Source organism: Paroedura picta, chromosome 4 (genome assembly GCF_049243985.1).
Source record: "Paroedura picta isolate Pp20150507F chromosome 4, Ppicta_v3.0, whole genome shotgun sequence".
In the NCBI taxonomy this organism is placed as follows: domain Eukaryota; kingdom Metazoa; phylum Chordata; class Lepidosauria; order Squamata; family Gekkonidae; genus Paroedura; species Paroedura picta.
Genome location: NC_135372.1, coordinates 43,043,133 through 43,068,829, shown reverse-complemented (window position 1 = coordinate 43,068,829; position 25,697 = coordinate 43,043,133). Strand labels below are relative to the sequence as shown.

Genomic DNA, 25,697 nt, shown 5'->3' with positions numbered 1-25,697 from the left:
ACCTTTTTGTATCCACTTGTGTTATGGTTTCACGTTATAACGCAATTATAATTTTTTAAAAAGCTTTTGGACTTAGAAGGGGTGCTCAAATGCAACAAAATGACACTGAAAGATGATTGACAAGTTTAAAAAGGCAGGAAGTTTTCACTTCCTGTCCCTCATCTATCACATGCAGACACAAATCTCGGGACAAATGGAGGAAGCGGGGCAAGGGCTCCCCTCATACAGATGTGGGAAAAGATCAGGAGATCCATCCTCAGGCAAAAAACAGGAGACAGTGCAACATAACGGCTGGGTGGGTCATCCATGCGGAAACAGTCTAAGAGTGCCTCATGAGTCCATTAGTTAACCATCTACTTTTATTAGTCAGGTTAGAGCACAAATCAGAGATGCCTTCTGTAACTCAGGCTAGCAGGGGTTATTTTTCCCTTCCCAATTATATCTGTGTAGCAAATCCTCCAAATCCCCAGGAAGCCTGCCATTTCATTGGTCAGGCTAATTAAAAGAATTTGATAATTCCTTTACCATAATCCTCTTACCTGCCCAGAGCTATTTCTGCTAGGGTCATTGGATCCAGAGGTCTAAATCTCCAACCGGATCTTTCTACTTGTAAGCACAAGGCAGCCAAGGACTCATATTTGCTTCAGCTTCAGTTAAGGACATTGGTGGTTACGTGAGAAAAAGTGGACACAGACCCTGAGTGCACCAGGTAGATTTATTTATATTATTTGCATTTTTATTTGAATTGTACAATTCATGAGCATTACCTTTTTTTACTAGATACTACCCTAAAGCAGCTTATTAGGCTTTGGGTTGATGGGATGTGTTATAACTGAGAATAAGCTATCATTTTCATACTTTTGTATGTGTTTGTGCTAACATTGTCTAAAACATTCAAAGCATAAGCTTTAGGAATTTTTGTGTGTGTATATGCATGTATGTATATACATATACAAGTTGCTGTTCCCACTAATAAACATAGGTACTTAAAGGGGAAATCCCAGTAACGTCTACTTATGTTTAGGACTTTAGTATTAACAATACAATACTACGCTGAATTGTAACTCTGCATATGAGTGCACTGTTTACTAAAATAGTAAGGAAAAAATTAAAGATACCTGAATTTTTAGGAAGGCTTGTTAGTGTTATATTATGGATCTACCAACAAAATATTGGTTCGCATTGTTATGATGACACGAAGCTTCTTTATAGGACAAACTGACCATGATGAAAGGGTTACGAGGATGTGGAAGCAGCTACCACAAGGATAAATGTTTCACCAGCACTTAAAGATACAGTTGCAAAGAGAGTTACAATATATGCTTGGCTATAAAGGTTCGTGTGTAAATGGAATCCCTTCTGCTCATCCCTCCCTGCTCTTCATGCCCTCAGGGAACAGGGTTACCAATTTCAGGGCGATTCCCTGGAATTACAATTTATTGCCAGACCAGAGATCAGATTCCCTCAGAGGAAATGGTTTTAGAGGGTAGAGCTTCAGAGGGTGGACTCTAGGGCAGGGGTAGTCAACCTGTGGTCCTCCAGATGTCCATGGACTACAATTCCCATGAGCCCCTGCCAGCATTTGCTGGCAGGGGCTCATGGGAATTGTAGTCCATGGACATCTGGAGGACCACAGGTTGACTACCCCTGCTCTAGGGCATCTTAAATCTAATGAGGTCCCGAACCTCCACCTCCAAATCTACAGGAATTTCCCAAGATGGTGTTGGCAGCCCTATCAAGAACCCACCCTTGGGGGTGAGAGACTCTCCAGAGGGTCAAGTAATGAGGCACAGGGGACTACACTTTTCTTTGGTTGGATAAAAACCTTTCTGTGTAAAAGTGGGGGAGAGGAATGGGTAGAGTTGCCATCCCCCAAGTTGGACTTGGATATCTTCCAGAACTCCAAATTCATATCCAGGTGACAGAAATTATACCCCATTGAGAACATGGTTATTTTGGAACTACTGAAGCACCCCCCCCCCTCCACCCCTCAAATCTCCATGAATTTTCCAATTTGGAGGTAGCAACCCTGGGGGCAGGTAAATCTGTACTGTCCATGAATTTGTGTTAACAAATATTTGCTGGGCATTAAATGGTACTGATAGTCATCATCATCAAATATACCTTTATTGGCATTTAACCGGACATATTTATTCATTTATTATTTATTTATATTTTAACTTATATATTGCCACTCTCAAAGACTCACATCGGTTTACAATAAAAGAATAAAACAACCAAGCCCGTAACCACCACCCCGACACATTAAAAGATGGCTATTCATTGGAGTTAATTCCCCATCTCCCCTCCCCTGTCCAGCTGTAGTCAGGAGCTCTTTCATTAGGAGCGAGGGTCCTGATCTCACTAGGTCTAGGGGATCCACTGATAGTAACTCTGGGACCTGGCCTCAACCATACGTCTGGCAGAAGAGCTCCGTCTTGCAGACCCTGTGGAAAGCTGATGAGTTATCAGCAGGGCCCTTAGCTGTTCTGGGAGCTCGTTCTACCAGGCTGGGGCCAGGCGAATGTCCCGGTATGTGTATGGGTTGATGGCATTTCAAGTAGGGAAGCCAGTGTCTCTTTGATCTTATTTCCTGACCTCAGCCATAGGCCTGGCCTTAACAGGACCTCTGGAACTGTTCAAAGTCTTGAAGGGTCCTGTTCTCATCAGGGAGAGCATTCCACCAGTCTGGGACCAAGGCCTGGTTGAGGCCAGTTTGACTTCGTTGGGGCCGGTTTTGACGACTCAATCTTAATGCTCTTTGGGGGACATAAGGGAAGAGGCGGTCCCATAGTTCAGTGGAAACAGGCTCGTCAAGCAATTAGCATTTTACTGGCCTGACCTGTAAAGCCATGATCTCAGCACTGCAGTTCACAACGTACATAAGCTTCAGATCCTCCATAGCTCTACCTTAATTTCACTCCTGGCCTGCCAAATTCTTCTCCGCCTCCATCCGATCTTGCCAGATTCCATCCTGGGTCTACCTTGTCCTAACAGGTTCTGCACTGGCCTCAGGCTGCGGTCCTACCCAGGAGTATTTTTAATCAAAAATGAGCAAACTTAATTGTTGAGGTTAAATGGATTACTAAACACGCTGCACTCTTTGCAAGGTCATCACACTTTTAAAAACCAGTGGGTTGGATCCTGCGGATCTATTCTACCAGTGGAGGCACTTTCCTTTAGCACAAGGAGCCTTTCTCTGACATGAGGCTACATCAGGGGACGGTTACTTGTTCGGTGCCACCTTGGCAGGACAGATCCCTGGTATCCAAACAATCCTATTTTGTTTGTAAAAGAGTGGTTTTTGATTTTGAATGCTTTTTCTTTTTTAAAAGTTCAAAAGGTTATTGCATTTAGACTTTTGTATGCATAAATCTGAGTTGTTGTCACCTGTTTTATGTTTCCCATGGATAAACAACACAGGCATCTGTTCATTTTTTAAAAAAATACACAGTAACAGACCGCCTTTGTAGAATTTTTACCAGTGTCGTCACCGAGAGCCAGTTCAGTGTAGTGGTTAGGAGTGTGGACTTCTAATCTGGCAAGCTGGGTTTGATTTTGCTCTCCCACACATGCAGCCAGCTGGGTGACCTGGAAAGGGAAGGCGACTGTAAGCCGCTTTGAGACTCCTTCAGATAGAGAAAAGCGGCATATAAGAACCAAGTCTTCTTCTTCTATATTTTAAGTAAAGGTTATGGCAGGGCCACGAAGTCAGGAATTGGATCCAACCAGCTTCTCCCCTAGTGAAACTGGGGGGGGGGGGATCCTTTCAGACCACTCAGAAATGTTATACTGAAGATTGGAGGATCCACATGGACAAAAGCCATATGAAACTGGGGTATAGAAGAAGAAGAAGAAGAGTTGGTTCTTATATGCCGAAGGAGGCTCAAAGCGGCTTACAGTCGCCATCCCATTCCTCTCCCCACAACAGACACCCTGTGGGGTGGGTGAGGCTGAGAGAGCCCTGATATCACTGCCCGGTCAGAACTGCTTTATCAGTGAGCCCAAGGTCACCCAGCTGGCTGCATGTGGGGGAGTGCAGAATCGAACCCAGCATGCCAGATTAGAAGTCCGCACTCCTAACCACTACACCAAACTGGCTAGACAAGAAGGAGAAGAATTAGGTGACCAAAAAACCAGGCTGGTCCCAACAAAGTTACTAGATCTCTTTCAGAATACTTTTGAAGCCAGTGGCAACTCACCAGCTATTTTTAATTAAGCAGCATTTGTACTAATCTCAGGGACTAGCATCCCAAAGCTATGATTTCATTCAGTAAATTGCATCCTGCCCAACTATATGTTTCACCCCCCTCCCCCAAAAAAAAGAAAAACCTATGAGGTTGGTTAAGCTGAGAGAATAACTGGTCCTTGGTTATCTGGCAACTTTCAAGCCAAACAGTGTTTGAACCTGAGTCTCTTAAGGCATAGTACAAGCAGTTTACCATGCTAGGTAGTTAAATTTGTTACCAAATCTAGATGATATTGTTTTTAATCGTTTTACTGTAAATTGACCATATTACTGTAAATTGACCATGAAGTGCCTGGTTAAATTTTGCTTCCCAATCTATTTGGTGCTGCCTATCTACTGTGTCACAAAACTGTAAGCAACAGTTTCTAAAGGCAGCAGATGGTCAATCACTGTGTGGTAATTAAGAACTTATCTCAGAAGAAGCACCTGATCCTGCTCCAGTTAAGTCAACCAGGGATTAACCCTAGACTAAGTCCATCAGGTTCATATCTTGGCTCCTCTCTAAGACCTTAAAAGTTCAATGCTGGAGTTTTCTAATTTGCATGTATAAGTTTCAGGGAAGGTTTGACATTTGTTGAACAGTAACATCATTGCCTGAATGTAAGCATTCCCAGACCAAACTAGCAACAGTGAGAAAATTCAGAGGTGCTCCATGCAGACAGTCAGCTCCATGTGAATGCTCAACCAAGTAAGACCAATTTAACAAACTACCTTGAGACTAGGTAGGACTAAATATAGAAAAGATGGTTATTTTTAAAAAGTGGGGAAAAAACACACCCTTCAGCTGTGGTTTTCCATTTGATGGAAGCCAAATAACAATTTTAAAATAATTCCTGACTGATTTTAAGATTTAACCTCCATAGCCCTGGGCACAGGGTGGGTTTACAATCTGAAAATAAACACGTACATACGCCGTGACTTACAATATCAAAGGACAACAACCTTCTAAAGTATTATGCTTAAGGGCACAATCTTTCCCTCCCTGCATGCCAAACACATGCCAAGGAAGAAAGCAGAGGCAGGAAAGAGGGTATAAGCTCAGATTTCTTTTCTATTTTCCGCAGCCTTCCCTGACTTGCTTCCCAGCAAAGGTCTTACGTCTGAGGGATTGCCCCTCCATATACAACCCTTGAAGAGCACTTCACTCAGAAAACTCCAATCTGCTGATGATCTGGCCTTAAAGAGGTGTGCCTGGTCTCCACCAGAACCTGGCTTCAGCCTGGTGGAATGAGTTACCAGTGCAAACGCAGGACCTCACGGAACTTCCAAAGTTCTGGGGTCTGCAAGACAGCACTCTTCCGCCAGGCATTTGGTTGAGTTCCAAGGCCGCACCTCTAACATCTGGGCTCCCTGCCTACCCTGTATCTGGGGTTACTGCCCAGTTTGCGAGCCCACATTTTGAGCCAGGCCACACAATAGGTCTTAATAATTGGCATTCCTGGCTCATTAGGCAGTTACTGGATGGAGCATATAGTATTGGGGGGGGGGGAATCTCACTGCTAGTATTATATTGTATTTTTATTGTAGACCCGGGAGCGGCAGTTAATAAAAACTAATATAAATACATAAATAGTAAGAATAACAGTATTGTTTTAGCTTAAAGCTTGTTTTACTTCAATTTGTATTTGATATGTTTTATACTGTCATGAAAGCCACCCTGAGACCATTTTTGGGGAGGCGAGGCCTAAAAACCTCATAAATAACATGAGGAAGTGGCCAGAGATGAGGGAATAAGAGGGTGGTACAAACTAGGGTTGGTGTTAGCATGCCCTGAGGTGGGACAGATGCCAGAGCCCACTAGCGTTGCCAGGTTTCCCCCCATCCCCAGCTGCTGATGGGAATGGGAGAGTAGGTTGGGAAACTCCAGGAGAATTGGAGGTAGATCCTGAGAGGATATGGACTTCAGTGCCCTACAATGCCAGAGTCCACTCCATTTTCTCCAGGCAAACTGATCCCTGCAGTCTGAAGATGAGCTGTAATCCTGGGGGATACCCAGCTCCTTCCTGGAGGTTGGCATCCTTAGGACCCACTGCTACCAACACCCCCCCCCCTTATTTGCTAGTCTTCTACCATGCTCCAGCAACTCTCACTTTCCAATGCCACTGAATCATAGAATAGAATCATAGAGTTGGAAGGTACCTCACGGATCATCTAGTCCAACCCCCTGCACTATGCAGGACACTCACAACCCTATCACTCATCCACTGTAACCTGCCACCCCCTTAAGCCTTCACAGAATCATCGTCAGATGGCTATCCAGCCTCTGTTTTAAAATTTCCAAATTTTCCACTGGGAGAAAGGCCACAGGCAGTAGTGAGCATGAACAGTGGGAGATCTCACAGGTAGGCAAGGACACATAGACAGGTGGGAGACATGTGGATGGAGGCGAAGGAAGTGGGGACTGGTGGTAGGTAGAAGATGGGAGGGAGCCCTGGAAATGTTCTGCCCACAGCCTCTTAAAACACAGAACCGGCTCAGGGTCCAACAATGCCATCATTCTATCCCTAGCCACGCTTACCAGAAGCATAACCTTGAATATTTCATAAATGAAAACCAGGACATGGTTGCAACAACTGCATTGTCATACCAAGGATAAGTGCTTAAGTTTCAACCAACTTCATCTTATCCTGCTGAAGACTCCATTTCATCCTTTGTATTCCCTTATTCTAGGACAACCGGTCCTCCAGCCATTTCGTCTAAATATACATTAGATATGTTCTTTGAAATGCAGTTGTTTTGGCAGTATGCTATCGCAGGTCAAACTATACCTCAGGGTTTGTTGGGTTGTTTTTGGCCATCAAGTTTGAGCTGACTTACGGCAACCTCACAGGATTGTCAAGACAAGAGATGTTCAGAGGTTGATGGCCATTGCCCGCCTCTGCACTGTTCAGAGGTTGATGGCCATTGCCCGCCTTCCTTGGAGGGCTCCCTTTCAAATACTAGGCAAGGCCAACCCTGCTCAGCTTCTGAGAGCTGATGCGATCAGGCTACTTCAGCTACCACATGTACAATGGCAAGCCATGAACTTCATAGTGCTTTCAGATTAACGTGTACACACGCAGACTTATATGCACATGGGACAAGATATATGAAATTTCCTTCCATCCCAGTCTCAAATAATTAACTTTTAAAGTTAGGGATCTTGAAAAATGACAACAGCACATGATAACATTTTAACAAGGCTGCAGCCCTACTTTTCAATGCTTGTCTAGCATCAACGCCCTGCCCGCTACACAGTAAAAGCAAAATAACACCCAAGATACTATCATAATGCAATGGCTTGACTGGGCAAATGAACTGGTATAAATATTCATTACAGAGTACCAAGTAATACTGTGGAAGTACATCAGTCACTGACAAGTATATTGTTGTATAAGATATCAGATAGTCAAGCACAGAGTCAAGCACAATTAGCACAGCACAAAGATGTTAATTAGCCGTGTCTTGAGACAACAGGTCAATAATTTGCTTTGAAAATGAGTTTTATGTGTTACGTTCTAGATGATGTTAGACACACCAGCCAGCTTTTAAACTTTCTGTACATCGCTGTGTGCCAACCTAAGCCCAAATTAGATGCCGCATGTTGGTGTTGCCAAATCCTCTGAAGCTCAGAACCCAGCTACAGAAGGAGTGGTAAAATTTGTCTTGTGGGCTCTCGGCCACAGTGATAGTGAAGCTATTTTGACTGAGTGGGTCCTGAGGATTTTGATACACTTCTTATAGAAGGCATATTAATATTTTAGCTAACTTTCAAAACGTATTAATTTCATCCTTTTATTAGGTGAACCTCTTGCATTTGCATTGTGTTTACATGCATACTGCAGGTTACTGAGTGTCAGTACTGGCCTTGTCCAATACAGGCCATTGTGTTTTATTGACTGCATTTGAGAATAAACTTGAGAACCCAATTTAGGAGCAGATGGTGCTAAAAGCAGACCATAGAATCTGCACAGGGAAGTACTGAGCATGTAGGGGACAGAGCCTAGCAGTGGCTGATGGGTCAAAGGGGGAACTTAACAGAAAAGGAAGGAAGCAAAATCAACAACAAAAGCCCTTAAGAGGCTTTCTCAACCAGGGTTTTGTGAAACCCTGGAGTTTCTTGACAGCACTGGGAGGGCTTCCTGAAGGGCTGGGAATTTGTTTCAGGTGATATGACCATATATGGTCATGTTGACCCACCCACCCCTCCCAAAATGGCCAGTTATTGGCCTGAAGGGGGTGGGAAGGGGAGGGGCCACAGGTTGGCATGTACACAGCTATGCTTCCCAACCATACTCTATGTGATTTTACCATGTTGCGGATTTCTCAAAGCCTGAAGAATGCTTCAAGGGTTTCTCAACAGTAAAAAAAAAAGTTGAGAAAGACTGGAAGTCAACATGACTTCATAGTGTTTCCACTGCGTAATATATGTAGCAGAACCATCACCTCATTCTTAAGAGCCAGTTTGGTGTAGTGGTTAGGAGTGCGGACTTCTAATCTGGCATGCCGGGTTCGATTCTGCGCTCCCCCACATGCAGCCAGCTGGGTGACCTTGGGCTCGCCACGGCGCTGATAAAACTGTTCTGACCGAGCAGGAATATCAGGGTTCTCTCAGCCTCACCTACCCCACAGGGTGTCTGTTGTGGGGAGAGGAAAGGGAAGGCGACTGTAAGCCGCTTTGAGCCTCCTTCGGGTAGGGAAAAGCGGCATATAAGAACCAACTCTTCTTCTTCTTCTTCTTAATAATGGGATGAAAATGATGGAAATTTACTTTTGTTTTTCTACATTTATACCCCCACATTTCTCCCTCATCTCCGTTTTATCCCCACAACAACCCTGTGAAGGTAGGTTAGACTGAGAGAGTGTGACTGGCCCAAGGTCAGTCAGTCAGTCAGTCAGTAACCTTTTATTGGCATAAAATGTATAAGACATATAAAAATAGGGTTTAAAATTTCAACAAAATAATAAAATGGGGTTACATAACCAAACAGATCTTAAAATGATTAAATAAACTATAAAAGATAAAATACAAGGTAGGCAGCATATTATAAAAGCATCTTAGTTAAAACTCTGGCAACTAAAATGGTTATCTCTGGGTCTTTGTCAGAGAGCAGAAATTGCAAGGTCATAGATTTACTTATAGAAGGCTTGTTTCCCAGCAAAGCAACAAAGCTGTCATCCCGACACTGCTCATATAAGGGGCAATCTAACAAAATGTGTGAGACAGAGTCAGGGCAACCAGAACCACACGGACAGAGTCTCGCATTGTATGGGATATGGTGGAATCTTCCCTCTAAGACCTTTGAGGGGAAAGCATTCATTCGTGCCAGGAGAAAAGCTCTTCTCAGGGGTGGGGCATCAAGGAGATGCAAATATGTAGGCATAATATTTCTCTGCATAAGGCCCAAGGTCACCCAGCAAACTTCCATGGAGTGGAAATACAAACCAGAGTCTCTTGATGTTTGAACCATTAGACCAGGGGTAGTCTTGGACAGCGAACTGTAGTCTATGGACATCTGGAGAACCACAGGTTGACTACCCCTGCATTAGACTACACTGGCTCTGCCCACTGGGAAAAATAGCTTTCCCCTTGGTTCTGACTTTCAAGCTGGTATTTTATTTCTTGGTCTGGAGAAATGAGCTCTTTCCAGACTTTCTAAATTCATATCAATGTGCACACTGGGGATTGTGGTAGCAGCTCTCTCCTCAATCCATATGGATTTGCTAAGATAGATTCAGTGGGTAGCCGTGTTGGTCTGAAGCAGCAGAACCTTTATTAACAGATTTATTTATTCCAGATATAAACTTTCATATGCAAGCACATTTATATCTGAAGAAGTAGGTTTGCACACGAAAGCTTATACCTTGAATAAAACTTAATTGGTCTTCCAGGTACTGCTGGACTAAAACTCTGTTCTATGGATTCTGTAGAATGTGTACACAGAACTTATATATATACAAAACAAGTAGGCAGACATCTCAACCCATAGCGCAATCCAAAACCAAACGCTTCATGGAAGTCTTCAAATTCTTCAGACTGGCGAATAGGACACACACCTTTCATGCCATTATCTTGTCCTTTCTGTTAGGATTTGTAAGATATCTGTAGGGTGCTTAGCCAATTTCAGTGGGCATGGGACTTGGCTAGTTGGTATGCGATTGTCCTGTTAGCACTCTGCGAAGAAACAAAAAAGGGAACTTCCTATTCAAAACGGCAGTTGTTCCACATAATAGGGAGCCTTGATTTTCCAGATGAGAAAAGATGTACATGTACAGATGAGGACCTCAAGGAAAGCTGAGGGCCCTGATGGAGCTGTCATAGTTCCCAGGGCCTGTAAAATGGAGCTCTTCCACTAGGTCTTTGGTTGAGCTCAATGGGCCCCCCTCAGGGTTCGCTATAGCATCAGGCAAACCCCTTGGTGGATGACTGGGAGGTAGGCGGGATCTTGACATGTTGGGCATGTTGGGGGGAAAGTGGGTTTAGGGGATATTGTTTTGCAAAAGAGAGAGTCTAGCAACTTGTGCTTTTGCAGCTGGATTTTCCTGTGCAGAACAGGAAAATCTACTTCTGAAGTGCATTGAAAGTGCCTGTGTGGAATGGGCCCTGGATGAGACTATATGCACCTCTTTCAGGCCAGGAACCACCAACATATATTTGATGGCCTTAGCATCCTTCTGAGGGCATACTGGGAGAAATGGTCCTTTAGATACACAGGGCCCAGACCACACATGGCCTTAGAGCCAAAACCTTAAATCTGATCCAGAATTCAACTGGCAACCAATGCAGCTATTGGAGGGTAAGTCATATGTAAGTCCTAGTAAGGACCCAAGCAGCTGCATCTTGTACCAGCTGCAGTTTCCAGGTCAGGACTTAAGCTACACTGACATAGAGTAATCTAGCCTGGATGACTGTGACTAGGTTTTCCAGGGTCAGAAAGGGCACTAGTAGCTTCAATGGCATGCTACATACATGATCCGAGCCTTCATTATAAAGGAGGCATCAAAGATCACTCCCAAATTCCTGATGGAGCACTAACTTATCAGCTGCATTCTGTCAAGACATGAGAAGTGTGCTTCCCCTTCTGGCCTCTTCCTCTCCAGCCACAGGACCTCAGTCTTCTTAGGGTTGAGCTTCAAGCAGCTCTGCAGGATCCTTTGCATCATGGCTTCCATGCACTCAACCAGTGAATCTGGGGATGAATCTGGCCAGCTGCTCATTAGCAGGTAGAGCTGCTTGTCAATTGCATACTGGTGGCAACCAAGCCTCTGGACCAACTGAGCAAGAGGGTGCATGAAGATGTGAAATTGCATTGAGGAGAAAACCATACCCTGAAGTACCCTGCAGAGCAGCTCACAACGAAGCAATAGTTTGCTCCCTGACTGCTACCCTCTGTCCTTGACCTTGAAGGAAGGAGACCAGACATTGTAAGGGTGATCCCCTATCCCTATGTTGAACCTACATGACAACCTGAATAGGGGCTTGGACAGCAGATGCTTGTACCTGCTCCACTGGAGGCTACCAGCTTCCAGCAGCTGTTTCTATTCTCCTCACAAAAAGTGAGGGCTGCTCCTTGCTTGGCTCTCAGGCGGGTGGGTAATGGGAGGTGACAGTGATCTGAGACCCCATGCTGGACTTTGGCCCAGGGACCCAAAATCACTAAGGCTGCCCCTGGAGTTAGACTTCTTGCAATGCTCCCTTGTTTGTACGTGGTATGTAGCACATGTTTTTGCGCTCAAATGGAGGTCCTAGTGGTTTTGGACCTGTCATAATCACTGAAATTCCAGCACAGGGTGATGGGTACAACCACTAAATGGCTGCTAAAGGAGGTGGGCCAGACCACAAGGTGTCAGTGAGTGAGGTTATACATAATTCTAATAGCATGCAGAAACTTTCCTGAACAGGAAAGTTTACAAGGAACATATTGTTTAAAAATATTTTCTTGCATGCACATAGCTTACTGAAGATTCTTTTGCCATGTCAGAAGCTGCTGCCAAAAGCAATTGTTTTTGAAAAAATCTAAACAGTCAATCTAATCTCCAATCAGAGCCAATGTGGTGTAGTGGTTAAGAGAGGTGGCCTGTAATCTGGAGAGCCAAGTTTGATTTCCCCCATGCAGCCAGCTGGATGACCTTGAGCCAGTCACAGCTCTCTCAAAACTCACAGGGTATCTGCTGTGGGGAAAGGAAGGGAAGGTGATTATAAGCCATTCTTCAGTTAGTGAAGAGTGGGGTACAAAAAACAACTCTGCTGGACAAAGTCCTACCTGGTCCCACTCATTATACAGAAAGCCTAGGACACCTGGAAAAGCATTGTTAGGAGCTGTGGTGCTCAAAGTAGCACCTGTGCCAGATGATCTAAAGCTGTGCAGTACCTCACAACCAAGCAGATCTTCATTGGGCCTTGGAGGCAGTGACAGCTGCATTAGATGCAGGACAGAATCAGCAGGGATGGAACAAGAGATAGGGGGCAATTGCTGTGGTGATATAGTTTTATTTAGGTGACTGAGGGAAAATTGCAGAATGTGGAGGAGTTTCATGTATATGACTGGTTGCTCAGATCACTTCAGCACATGTATTCCACTGATGTCAGCTTACAAATAAGAAAATAATGTAAATAATCAGTTTTATAAAGGACCAAGAAGGATTCTGACAAGGATTTGCAGGGGTCATCTCTCCCCTACACACACACACACACACACACACACACACACAGACTTGGCCCAGGAAAACAATTATGCAGTGCTAGCCATGAGGTTGGGCCCTGTTGCATGCTTCAGAACCCATATCTTGCAAGGGGCACTTCACTTTGCTGTGTCCACACTACTTCTTTCCCTCCTCCGAGGAGTCTTCTAATCCTCAATTTCCCCTGCTCTGTTTCTCACATAAAAACCAGCCTATCGCTGAGCTATATTACTTGCTGATTTTATTTATCACCTTTCACCACAATAGGACGTCAAAGCAATTTACACCATTCCATTTTATCACTGCAACAATACTGTGAGGTATTTTATGCTGATGATAAGTAACTGGCCCAAAGTTATCCAGTGAGATTCCATAACCAAGTAGAGAGTCAAACCTGGAACTCATGAATCCCAGCATGAAACTCAAACCACTTCACTCCACTGGCTTTCATAAGGTGTCCACTTTGGAACAGTAACAAGCAACCAGGCCTGGATGAATAATGGAAGTCACATAGTATCAAATTGCCTGGCAACTGCTGCAAGGTGTATAATGAGTCCATCCTTAAAGTCCAAAACAACCCTGGAAAGGGCCCTGCCACTTACCCCTGCTTTTTACTGATAGAAACCAAGGCTTGAAGGCTAGCAATACTATTGTAGTTACCTAACCTACAATAGTCACTGTTTAGAGCATTAATTTCTTAAAGCTGCAGGTGCAGCTTCTATTATTTTAAAATTTCCCTTTAGTATGTTTTTTTTTAAGATTTCAATTTTTTCTGCAAACATGGAGCAGGAACTATATTGTCAGTTCATGGCTACAGTCTCAGGTTCTAAGTATCCATAGATCTGGCCACAATGAAAATTTGATTTGTTGATAAGTATGTAGCATTCATATTTTGCAAGAGATCCAAGCATTACACCAAGCATTTTTTTCTTCCTAAATTAGGTTGTACATGCATTGGACAAAGCCCATCTTTTTATATATGCATGCAATAATAATTAATATTATTCACATTATTTTCTAAACTTCTTTGGCTGTCTGTGTACCCACTTTATTACTGTAGCACTATAATGGTCATCCAATACATTCTTCTACCATTTCAAGAACTTCACTGGAATGTTTTGTTTTCATTTCCTGGCTGGTCATATTCTCTTCCCATTACAATTACCTAAACCTCAAAAACCTGTATCAAAATAAATCTCCAAATCTCAACTCTTAAGACTACAGAAAAATAATTTTTTATACCCCATTTTCAATACAATCTCTTTCCCTTCCTCTCCCCATAACAGATACCTTTGGAGAGGTGGGTTTGAGAAAGCTCTGCCAGAATTGCTCTGCAAGAACAGCCTTGCAACTAGCCTAATGTCACCCAGTGAGTTGGCTGCATGTAGAGGAACAGAGAATGAAACCTGGTTCTCTGGATTAGAAACTGCCGCTCTTAACCTCTACATCATGTTGGCTCGCCAAGCTGGAAAGTTGGTGTCCACACGTTGGTTAGCCCATAACCTTACTTGCCATCTATAAGTATACCAGGCCATGGCTGACCCAATGATGCAACTAGATTTTCTCTTGCAAGCAGCTGTGAGTCTCATTTTTCAGGAAATAGCTTCTGTGTCAGGGCCCCAAGAAATAATAAATTGCTAAATGCTCTTAGGAAGACATGGGATGACCTTGCTTTGGAATGAACAGCCTAGCCACAAAGCTATGTTCCTGGCAGAGTATCCATCTGCTGCAAAGATCACCCTGCAAGAGAGGGAAGGGCTATAACAAGCTTTATGGTTTGACCTTTCTTTATATCAGTGAGACCGCAGTAACGCCAGGCTTCTATTTTGGTTATCAATTTTGTAATGACCCAAAAGACCTCCCATCCGTCCTCACAAACACAACCCCAATGTGACAGTCACTCAAAAACTGTGCATAGCAATCCATTTATGCCTCATGTAAGATTCAATTCTCTCTCCTTAACCAGTGAAAATAAGTTTAAGGGGGAAAATGGTTATATTGCCCGTACATGGCCTTCATATTCTGAGGACAGCTGATTCTATAGAGCCAGAAGGTCCTAGCCCAAGTTCTAATCAATCTCACCTGCCTCCCTCCCCCCAATTGGATGTGTCTTTGCATCACAAATAGAAAGAAACATACATAAGTGACATACATAAAGCCCGACTGGGTTGGTGGGAGGAGTTGGAACTCATCACTTACCTCATTGGCTGTCTGTCCAATGAACGGCCAATCAGGTAGGCTGTCCTGCCCCTGGTCACACACACCCCAACTTCTTCCACGTGGAAGAAATGCCGGCCCTCAGTAAGACTGGCAGTGAGCGGGAGCTGGGAGGAGGGGAGAGGGCCTGAGACTGTGGGCTTGGGTCAGGGGGGAGGAAGGCAGGTGGTCCCCAGCAGCACTCCCTCCGCTCTGTGCAGCCCTGGCTGCAGCCTTGCCAGGCCACGGCAGGGCTGTCCAGGGCAGGGGTGGGGAAGGCTAGCACCCATTGTATTTTTCATACAATAGGCTTTTCTGCTAGTTGGTTGATAACTAAATAGTGGCCAGCTGAACAGTGAAGAAAGACAACCCAGAGAATATCTTGAAATCATATGTAGAACTAGGAAAGAATAGTGTCTCACAAAACGTGAAGCTCCTGTGTTCAGCTATGAATCACCACTGGCTATAATGCTTCATAATTGTCTTTTACTCTCTTTGCATTGGAAAATGCAGTGATAAGTAACCCAATTCTGAAAGAACAATGATAACTGTATTAGGACTGTACCTCCTTGCTGCCACTAAAACACCTAGACCCTAGAACTGATTGGTTCCCAGCAACAAAGTAGGTTTTCTTGCTTGTGCTCTGAAGTGATCCCAAAGGAGAGCTGCCAGGTTCCCACCACTATTCCAAAAGTTGGTGGGAGAAAAAAAAGTTTAGAAAAATTCAATAGCATCACGTCATTCTTAGGAAAAATTAGAAGTGGCACCAGCCCACTCTAAGAATCATCTTAGTAGCACTGCATTGGCCTTGGAGGCCATGGTTCTCTGCCCTATAGGAAATGCTGACCACCACTGACACTTCCAGCATCAGCAGACATGCTCCGACAAGGCCCATTATAGCATCTACATTCAGAGTAGCTGTATCTATCTGCCTGGAAACTAAAAGGGACAACTTTTTATGACTAAGCTATTCTTTGGAAGTGACAGATCCCTTGATAGCTTCTAGGAAGAAATTAACCAGTAGACTTTACAACACGTCTTGGAAGCCATTTGTCAGGTGGAGTAGAAGAAACAGGAGTCAATCTTTTGAAAGCAAATATCAAACCCATTCTGTTATTTCTACAGGTCAGCCATGCCAACAGTCTCAAGGTTTCTAGTCTAAGATGTCAGGTTACAATTCTTGACAGTTCTTATCACATTTTCAAGGTTCTAATCTATCCCCAACATTCCTATATATGTGAATTCTTCCCCAAGGACACTGCTCTAAAAGATCCACCACAGTTACACAGATTCCCCCTGTGGAAATTGCACACTGTGCTGTCTACTCTTACTAGGCATCCCTTTGAACCTATTAAAGAAATTGTTCTTAAACAACAAGTGGCCACCTGGTCAACAATATCAATCTACGTTAAACATTACCAACTTTCACAACAGAAGCAGGAAGTACAAAAGAATTTGTTCCTGCCTCTCTGAATGGAGGACAGGAATCACCCACGTAGTTGTCCTCCACCTCGGTGGGAGAACTGTATCATAAGCTTCCCAGTTTCCTCTCCCTAACTCCGGCTTGATGGCTATAGGCAACAGAAGCTCTGTGAGCTCCTGACCTTTGACAGATGGGAAAGTTGATTTCATCTCCTGAGACAGAACATTATCACCCACATTCCCAGAAAACTTAGATGGCTTCATTTTCATTTTCACCACCCAGTACCATGAACCACCAGAGTCATGATGAGATTAAAGATTCTATGGAACATTCTTAAAACTTTAAAAAAGTGTGTTGTAATACACCTCCTACACAAAGTAGTTCAGGTAATGATATTCTAGAATAAAGGAACTGCATATAACCTGTAAAGAAGAACCTTTCCCAGTCTCCAAGGAAGGGATGGGTAACATCTAGAGGAGAATTTAGAACTGAATTGAGTGGCTGCCGAAGCTGAGGCAGCAGTTTTGAGGATGCATGTATTTAAAGGATAAAATCCTATTTGTGAGTTAAATGCTTCAGTATATCTCTGCATTTTCCTTATTGAATTATTATAGCCATGCTCCAAACATTGAGCCTCAAGACACAAACATTTTGAGCATTAAAAAACAGGGCTACATGAACACAAGACTGGATTATATAGGGGTTTTTTTACACATATGTACATTAACAGTAACTTGTATCCCAGGAAGGGGGGGGGGGGTTGATAATTTGAATATCAAAACCACAGACTTCTGGCACATCATAATCCTGACATTTTTGGCTCCACCACTCAGATGCTGAGAATTCAGATGTTTTGAAATAACCTAAAAATTATAAACGTACAAAAGTTATTCTTAATTTTTGGAAGACATCTCTAGGAGACAGATAAAGCACAATGGACTATAGAAGAAAGCCTGAATGACAAGGGTCTTAATCTCCAGTTTGGGGGACTGGATATGATTTTAGGCTGAAACTCATGGAAAGGATGCCTAAAGTGAAAAACATTAGAGTTCTTCTGGTGCCCTTACACTGGCAAAACCCAGCTCTGGCTGAACAAAAGTAGTTATCAGCACCATGATCCTGGGAGAGGTCTGTATAACTGGTTAACTATCAAGTCAAAGCCACCACAGTAAATCAGTTTTTAGTGTCTCACTGGGACCACAAAAAGTTGTTCAGCAGGCCTGCTCTGGTGCTTGTCTTATTCTTGGTGGGACAATTTTTTACTACTTCAGTAAAAAATCTCTTTAATAGTGGTGAAGTGGTACAAGGAAAAGGTATACTCCAGCATTTTTGCTTGGAGTACAGCAACTGTACTCAGTATCCATAAAATGAAGCTGCAATTATTTTTCATGACTGGTATGTGAAATATTGTTCTAACTCAAAGGGAAATTAAAAATTATTCCCTATCAAGATATACTGGACTCTTTCTTGTAGTTGACTTTCAATAGCAACACTGGGTAAAGCGGTACTGTTAAGATTATTTCTTCCAACTTTTCACAAATTTGGAAAGTAACCCAACTTTAATAGTCATGATGTAGGAGGTTGCTTTGATTATTTCAATGCACTTTGCCACTGAATGTTATTGTGGAAATTGGCAAAAACCACTTGCAAATGATTGTGAAAGTGGATTGTTCAGCATATGTGAAAGCGCCCTACGTAGCCTAGCAATTAACACTTATGAAAAACTGCGCAATATGAGAGGTGACGGGTAGACGTAATGATGTTGGGGTCCTGGGCAGAAGTCAAGCCTGGAGCCCCAGAATCACTGCCAAGTAAGGGGCCAAAAAAAGAGACAGCCCTCATTCAATGCAAAGCAGGCAAAAGCTGCCATCAGAAGATGGCTGCCTGAGCCCAAGCCAGGGTAAGCACAAGAGGCTACCACCACTACCCACCTACATGAATTCCAGGTGGGACAAGCTTGAGTGGCTATTGTTGGCAAACTGCCTCAGCCTCTACCAGGATGGGCCTGCTTTTTTCTTCTTTCCCCCCTCTTTTTTGTGTGGGGGGGGCAGGGCATAGGGCTTTGGAAGTGAAAACTTTGGAGGTGGAGCTAAGAGTTGGTGGAAATTGGGTCGGGGAGAGACCTCAGTGGAGTATAATGCTATAGAGTCCACTCTCCAAAGCATCCATTTTTTCCAGGGGAAACTGATTTATTTAGCATCCCTAGCACCTCTGTTTGGCATCCCTAGCAGGGCAATGGGCGGTTGGAGGCCCCTAGCACAGGGCCAAGACAGCTGCCCCTGTTGACAATTGGCTGAGCTATCTTTATGCTACCCTTTCTCCAGAAGCTCAAGACCATGTACATCAGAGATCCTGACCCTTGGGCTTGTGGATAGTTGTGGAATTTTGAGAAATACTGCCACAGGAAGTAGGACTAATCACAAAATGGCAGCAGTGGAGGCCAATTATAAAATATGTTTCAAGCCAAGCATCCTCTCATGAAGGGGACAGCTATTTCTGTTATTTCTGTAGACCTACAGGCTATGTTTTCTGGGGTCTTCTGATATATCTCATGCTCCAATGAAGGAGGGAAAAGTCAGGAATGGTTCTTTGGTTTACAGAAAAGGTGTTTTGAGGAAAAAGCAAATTGCCATCAGGAAATGCATTTGTGAGCATTGTGGTACCAAATTGTGGATCACTAGTGTATGTAGTTCTCCCCTTCTACCTAGAAACCTCATCACAAGATGAGCTGAGATACAATAACTTGCCCAAGAGAAATCATGGCTGAGTGAGGATTTGAACCAAATGTCCCCAGTTTTTTTTCTGGCACTTGTGCCACTAGAATAGGCTTTTGCAACCAGGGTTTCATGAAACCCTGGAGTTCCTTGATGGCCATGGAAGGATCTCCTGAATGAGTGGGAGTTAATTTTTATATGTTTTTAAAATTCGTTAAACATTTATGGGATGATATGACCATCATGGGTCATGCTGGCCTACCTGCCCCTCCCAAAATGGTCAACAATGGGTCTGGAGGGGGTGGGAAGAGGAGGAGCTCCATGTGGGCATGTACACAGCTCTGCTTCCTAACCATATTCTCTATCATCATGCCACTTCTGGGGTTTCTTGAAGCCTGACGAATGTTTCAGGGGTTTCTCAACGGTAAAAAAGCTGAGAAAGGCTGCTCTAGAGCAGGGGTAGTCAACCTGTGGTCCTCCAGTTGTTCATGGACAACAATTCCCATGAGCCCCTATGAGCAAACGCTGGCAGGGGCTCATGGGAATTGTAGTCCACAAACATCTGGAGGACCACAGGTTGACTACCCCTGCTCTAGACCAGTGGTCCCCAACCTTTTTATCACTGGGGACCACTCAAGGCTTGACAATTTTACTGAGGCCCGGTGGGGGGGGCAGTTTACTCCTCTACTCTCAACCACTGCCCTAACGCTCTCTGATTCTGGTCGCTATGGTAATGTTTAAACATCCCTTCAAAATAAGATACAGACACACCACAACAATGAACATAAAGAACATTTTATTTTCATGGAAATTTTAACTCATGACAATGACAAATCAATGGGAACCCTGAGCTTGTTTCTCTGCAACGAGATTGTCCCATCTGGGAGTGATGGGAGACAATGACACCCGAAGTGTGTTGTAAAGGGCCGGGAGGGATGAAGTAAAGGGCCGGGGGGGGAGAAGGCGTCCTTCGCGGCCCATCTCCAATTAGTTGACGGACCACATGTGATCCACGGCCCACAGGTTGGGGATCGCTACTCTAGACCACACAGATTAATGAGTTTTCATTATTATCCTACAATTTGCTTTTGACCAAATATCTTGGAGAATGGACATCCAAAACAATGTGATGATTCCAGAACTAGTCTTTGTTTGTTTGTTTTCAGGGTATGTAACTTCAGGGAACTATTTTCAAAAAGAATTGTCATTTGAAGGTCCACATGAGTTTCTGCAGCAAATTCCTTTTATGTTGTCAAGGGTTTCCTGAGTTTGTTTTGAGCATGCTGTCCTTTCACATGGGATGCTGACCAAGCCAACCCAGACCTTCAAGTACCAAGAACACACTCCTGAGGGCATCCGATAAGGCTGCCATTATTGCTCTCATCAATTAAATACTATCAAGTGTCCAGGGTTCCCAAGAACACAGTTTAAAAAAACACTGAAATAAATTAGTAACACAAACTCAGTTTGTACATAGAAGGGACAAAACCTGGAAATATGGTGTTGAATATCTGTCAGGTAGGCTCTTTGACTGTGTTAAAACCTAATTTTCTATGCAATCACTGCAACAAGGTTACATCTATAGCCAACAGAAAACCATGGAATTCTTATATGAGAAAATTTATACATTTTGGGCTAAGGTCAAGACATCATCTTGGAGAAAGAGTGGGCTTTTCCTTTTTTCCTTTAAAAAAATAAATACTGGGTTAAAGTATAAAAATGATCTGAATTGAAGAATTCAGGAGCTGGAAATGTCATGATAAAATGGGTTTTTCCTTTTTTTTCATTTCTTTTTATAAATACTGGGTTAAAGTTCATATTGTTTTATAAGAAACGTTTAATGTTAAGTACATAAAAATATGTTATTGTGGGGAAACAAACTGTATAGTGTAACAAGCAGTTTGTAAGGCCAAGGAGCTAGGAATGAGGGTCCCATTGATTCGTTTCCATTATTGCTACTGCTATGGCTGCTGACCTAATGCTGCTGCTTTAAGATCAAGCGTAAGTCACTTCCAGTATGATTGGCCAACCTGATGTAACTCTGAAAGACCAGTGAAATTTTGACCTGCATCTATTTAAAATGTTTCCAGCTTTCCAAATAAGGAATGGCATTAACTTTGCTAAAGAGGATAGACTGAGTCAATCCAATAACTCTCCCGTCAACCCCCATGAGCTAAAGCAAAAGTGGCAGCATTCGACGTCAGTCAACCTGGGCTTATGTACCTTCTTCCTATGACATGCCTCCTTCCTTAATCTGGCAGGAGTTCTGGGAACGTAACTTGCAACAGTTTTAGAAATGATGGCTTGCTTACCGTAAGGCTTGTAACGTCCATTGGCTATTTGCAATAAACTGAACTCGAACTCAAACGGATGGTTTGCAGTGTACGCCAATAGATGTCAGGAGGATATGTATCAGCAGGCAGTTTCGCACGAGGGAGAGATATTTATAAATATGACTGTAAAACAGCCCGCATTATTTTAACTATTCATTTCTTCATCCTTCATTCGTTCATTTAAATTTTTGCCCACCCTTTCCCCTGATCCAAGCCACTTTACAAAAAAGACTGACAACCATCAAATCACAACGTAACACACAGAATAACAAGAACATATAAACCCATAGCAAAGATCTAATCGGGTAGTCAGACAATCCATTGGTCTTTACAAAGTTCTGCTTTACGTAGCTCATGAACAAAGATTCTCAAACCCATTTTCAATGGCAGGGCTACCCTTATAATAGAAATCTGAGCAGAGGCATCTTGAAGTTCCTAACCTTACCTTTTCCATAAACCACAATATCTTCTTCTACAAGGATTTTGAACCCATAGGCCATTTACCTTTCATGACACTAGAATGCAGACATCCATTGAAAATGATTATCCCCAGTGTCAGGGCTATGAAAAGGAAGAACTTCTTCATATAACTTCAAAAAGGTCAATCAAATTCAAGGAGAACAGACCAGTCAATGACTATTAGATATTACAGTTCAAAGAAACTGAATGCCTAGATTTAGATGTGTACTAGCAGTTGGGGGGCAAGCAACAAGGATTGGCTACCACCTCCATGCCAAACCTATGAGAATTCAGACCCCTCTGGGCAGACGCTCCTCAAAACACACAGCATCATCTACAAAGGCAGCCTTTATGTTCCTAACTAGCCTTCTTCACCTGGGATGCTATTTCAACTGGCCTCCACAGGGCAGTGATGACATCACGAACACAGCACACCACTACTCTGCTAAGCTGCCCTAGCTCCATTAATCTATTTGCCTTGAGCAGAAAAGACAGCTTTACCTTCTGCTACTCAGTGTGCCTTTAGGAGGATTGTGGTGGGTCATGCAAGCCCAGCTTCCCATCTTCCTTCCATGCAAAGAAGGCCTGAAGTAGAACTATATGAGTTCCCAGTGCCAACACAGCCTTGTAAGTCTAATGGGGAGGGGGGGCAGAGGAATATTGATAGGGGAGCATCACTAGGGAGGGAAGATTGCTCAACTTTATACTACCTGCCAATTCTCCAAAAGCGGCTTATCCAATAGCACATGTAGCATGTATTACAGACAACGCAGTTAAAGGGGCCCTGCAATGCCAAACGGTGGCGGGGGGGGGGGGATGACTTCACATTGAGATTGTTAGAGGGGTCTTCATACTTATGCCATGTGAACAGTAAGTGCTAAAAGAAGGCAATACTCTGTTAGTAACTGATATGCATTGCTCATCGAGCCTGCGTGCAAACCGCAAGCCTCATAAGCGTGAAGGCCTCCTTAGATATTGGGGCACTGCACTTGTGCAGTCCAAGGAGGTTTGAGAAATGCTTTCAGCAAAGTGAAGTTCTCAGTTGCTTCTAAAGTTCCAACTATCCTGGGAGGGTTACAATTATTTGTTCAACACAAGTAACAGTGCCAGTTGTGCTCAGCTAAGGCCCCACGAATCCTTAAACTGGCTCTGGTGCTATGGTCCCACAAATCTTTAAGCTGGGCCTGCAATTCTCCCAGCTCCCCCTGAGTTTTTAAATTCACTACCCCAGCCCCTCCCCCAAAAGCTAGGCTCCAAAACCACAAATAAGCATGTCTGGGGCAATAGAATGACCAACGTAGGGATCTACAAGGAAGAGTCTAAGTGCTGAGTATCTATCATCACTAATGCTTCTTTACAAATATTCTCTCTTGTGATTTGGGAACTGTTTTCTAGAAAATGCTGTGCAAGCACTCAGCTTCTGCTTATGGTAGAATACCTACGGTAGCTGTCATGAGTTTGCAGATGCAAGAGGTAGAGGGAAATGATGACAAGTACTTAGTAGCCACTGTGCTAGAAGAAAAATGTGGCCCTTTGCTGAAAGGCTGTGAAGTTAACTTCTACATTCTTTCACATAATGTTCCCAATTTATTGTAGTATCCGAGAAGGATTCCTGGGAGTGGAGTAAGCTTTTGAAGTGAACTGCGCTGTGAAGAAAGAGATTAGACTATTTCCCAGTTTTGCAAGAGGGGTAAAATGTTTTGTTTCGATGTTATCCTCTCTCTCCTTGTTACAAGGGGAATAACACTTGTTATTCCAGGTCCCAATTTAAAAGGGAAAAAACAAAATAACTGAAAAGGAAGCCAAAAAGAAGCAAACAGTCGATAGCGTACAGTGGAATAGAATGAAGTCCTATAGCTGGGTTTTAAAATTTTTGAAAATGTTTAAAATGTCCCTACAAAAATCACTGGCAAAACTTTGAAAGAAGTCAAAACACATATGCATTCCCTTCCTATTGGTAGGTCTGTTCAACTCAAGAGAATCCCTTAAAATCTGAACATATGCAATATGGAACTGAACTGATCAAGCAGTCAACACTCATGTCAGCTGCCATTGGTAATTGTAGTTTTCTAAAAGGAAGCCCCCAACAGAAATGTTCCAGCTACCTCAAACCACTAATGTTATCATCCAATTAAAGAGATCTTCGTTTATTAATCGTGAGGCTGAACTTATTACTTGATCAGCAATGTTTCTACAAAAGCAGCAGTGGGGGAAGCAAAATGAAATGCTGAAATGGCTGCATCAGTTCTACATCAGTAGAAGAGAAGAGTTGGTTTTCACTACCTGAAGGAGTCTCAGGCCAGCTTGCAATCTCCTTCCCTTCCTATCCCCACAACAGACACTTTGCAAAGTAGGTGGGGCTGAGAGAACTTTAAGAGAACTGTGACTGGCTCAAGGTCACCCAGCTGGCTGCATGTAGAAGAGTAGGGAATCAAACCCAGTTCTCCAGATTAGAGAAGAGTTGGTTCTTATATGCCGCTTTTCTCTACCCAAAGGAGTCTCAAAAGCGGCTTACATTCGCCTTCCCTTTCCTCTCCCCACAACAGACACCCTGTGAGGTGGGTGAGACTGAGAGAGCCCTGATATTACTACTCAGTCAGAACAGCATTATGTGGTGAGCCCAAGGTCAGCCAGCTGGCTGCGTGTGGAGGAGGAGCAGGGAATCAAACCTGGTTCATCAGATTAGAAGTCCGCATTCCTAACCACTACATCAAGCTGGCTCTCATAACATAACCAAAGCAAGGTAGCCAGTAGGTACAGACACCCTGTGAGATAGTTGGGGCTGAGAGAGCTCTAAGAGAACTGATCTATGAGAACAGCCCTAAGAGAACTGTGACTAGCCCAAGGTCACCCAGCTGGCTGCATGTGGAAGAGTGGGGAATCAAACCCGACTCTCCGCTCTTAACCACTATACCATGCTGGCTGTCCTATACGCACCTATTTGAATAGTCTGCCAATAATGTATGGTGGCATTGGTATTAAGCTCACACGTAAATACAAAACATGGTGAGGTACTTTCAAACATCACATCATATGAAAGCAGTTTTCTGTGGCTGTCTGAGGTGAAAAATTAATTTTGGTACCCCAGGAAGAAGCTCTGACTTGGTAGTAGAGCACCAAGCACTTGCACTAAGGAGGTTGAAAATGGATTCATTTTTATTGCGCACAAAAGCCAGTGCCGTTATTTCAAGATGACATTCTAATGCAAGATAGTTTTCCTAGTAGTTTCAACATGCACTGGAATGCTGTCGTATAAACCAAAGCCAGATGATTTACAAGACTCTAGGAGGGAATGACTCCTCATGGCAGAAAGGGATAACAGGCACTCCCCTCCAAGCCTTACCTCTACGCCCACAGATTTCAGGAAAAGAACATTATGGTCCTATCAGGCAGATTAAAATTTATCTTCATCTCCATTCAATAAAGTATTATTTAAAACATATTTTAAAACCCTCGTTCCCCTAAAAATGGTCTTTGTCACCCTTGTCATCCCCAAGATTAATTTTTCTAGAGTGGTGTAGCGGAGGGTCTGTGGGAGAGCATCTACTTGCCATGCAGAAGGTCCTGGGTTCAGTCCCCAGCATCATCAAGGTTCAGGTGGGAGGTGATAAGGATCTCTGCCTGAGATCCTGGAGAGCTGCTACCAAGTCTGAGTAGACAAT

The 25,697-nt window shown here is 43.5% G+C and overlaps 1 protein-coding gene across 2 annotated transcripts in view; it reads left to right on the top strand.

The window, feature by feature from the left end:
* Positions 1–569: 569 nt before the first annotated feature.
* The window catches only part of PDC (phosducin), a 35,217-nt gene continuing 10,089 nt past the window's right edge, over positions 570–25,697 (top strand). Inside the window, exons 1-2 of one of the 2 annotated variants that reach the window (XM_077332669.1) lie at positions 570–709; positions 1,213–1,335. The gene's annotated coding sequence lies outside the window, so the exon portion shown is untranslated. The remainder of the gene's footprint in view (positions 710–1,212; positions 1,336–25,697) is intronic. The other variant, XM_077332668.1, reaches the window with a different exon arrangement.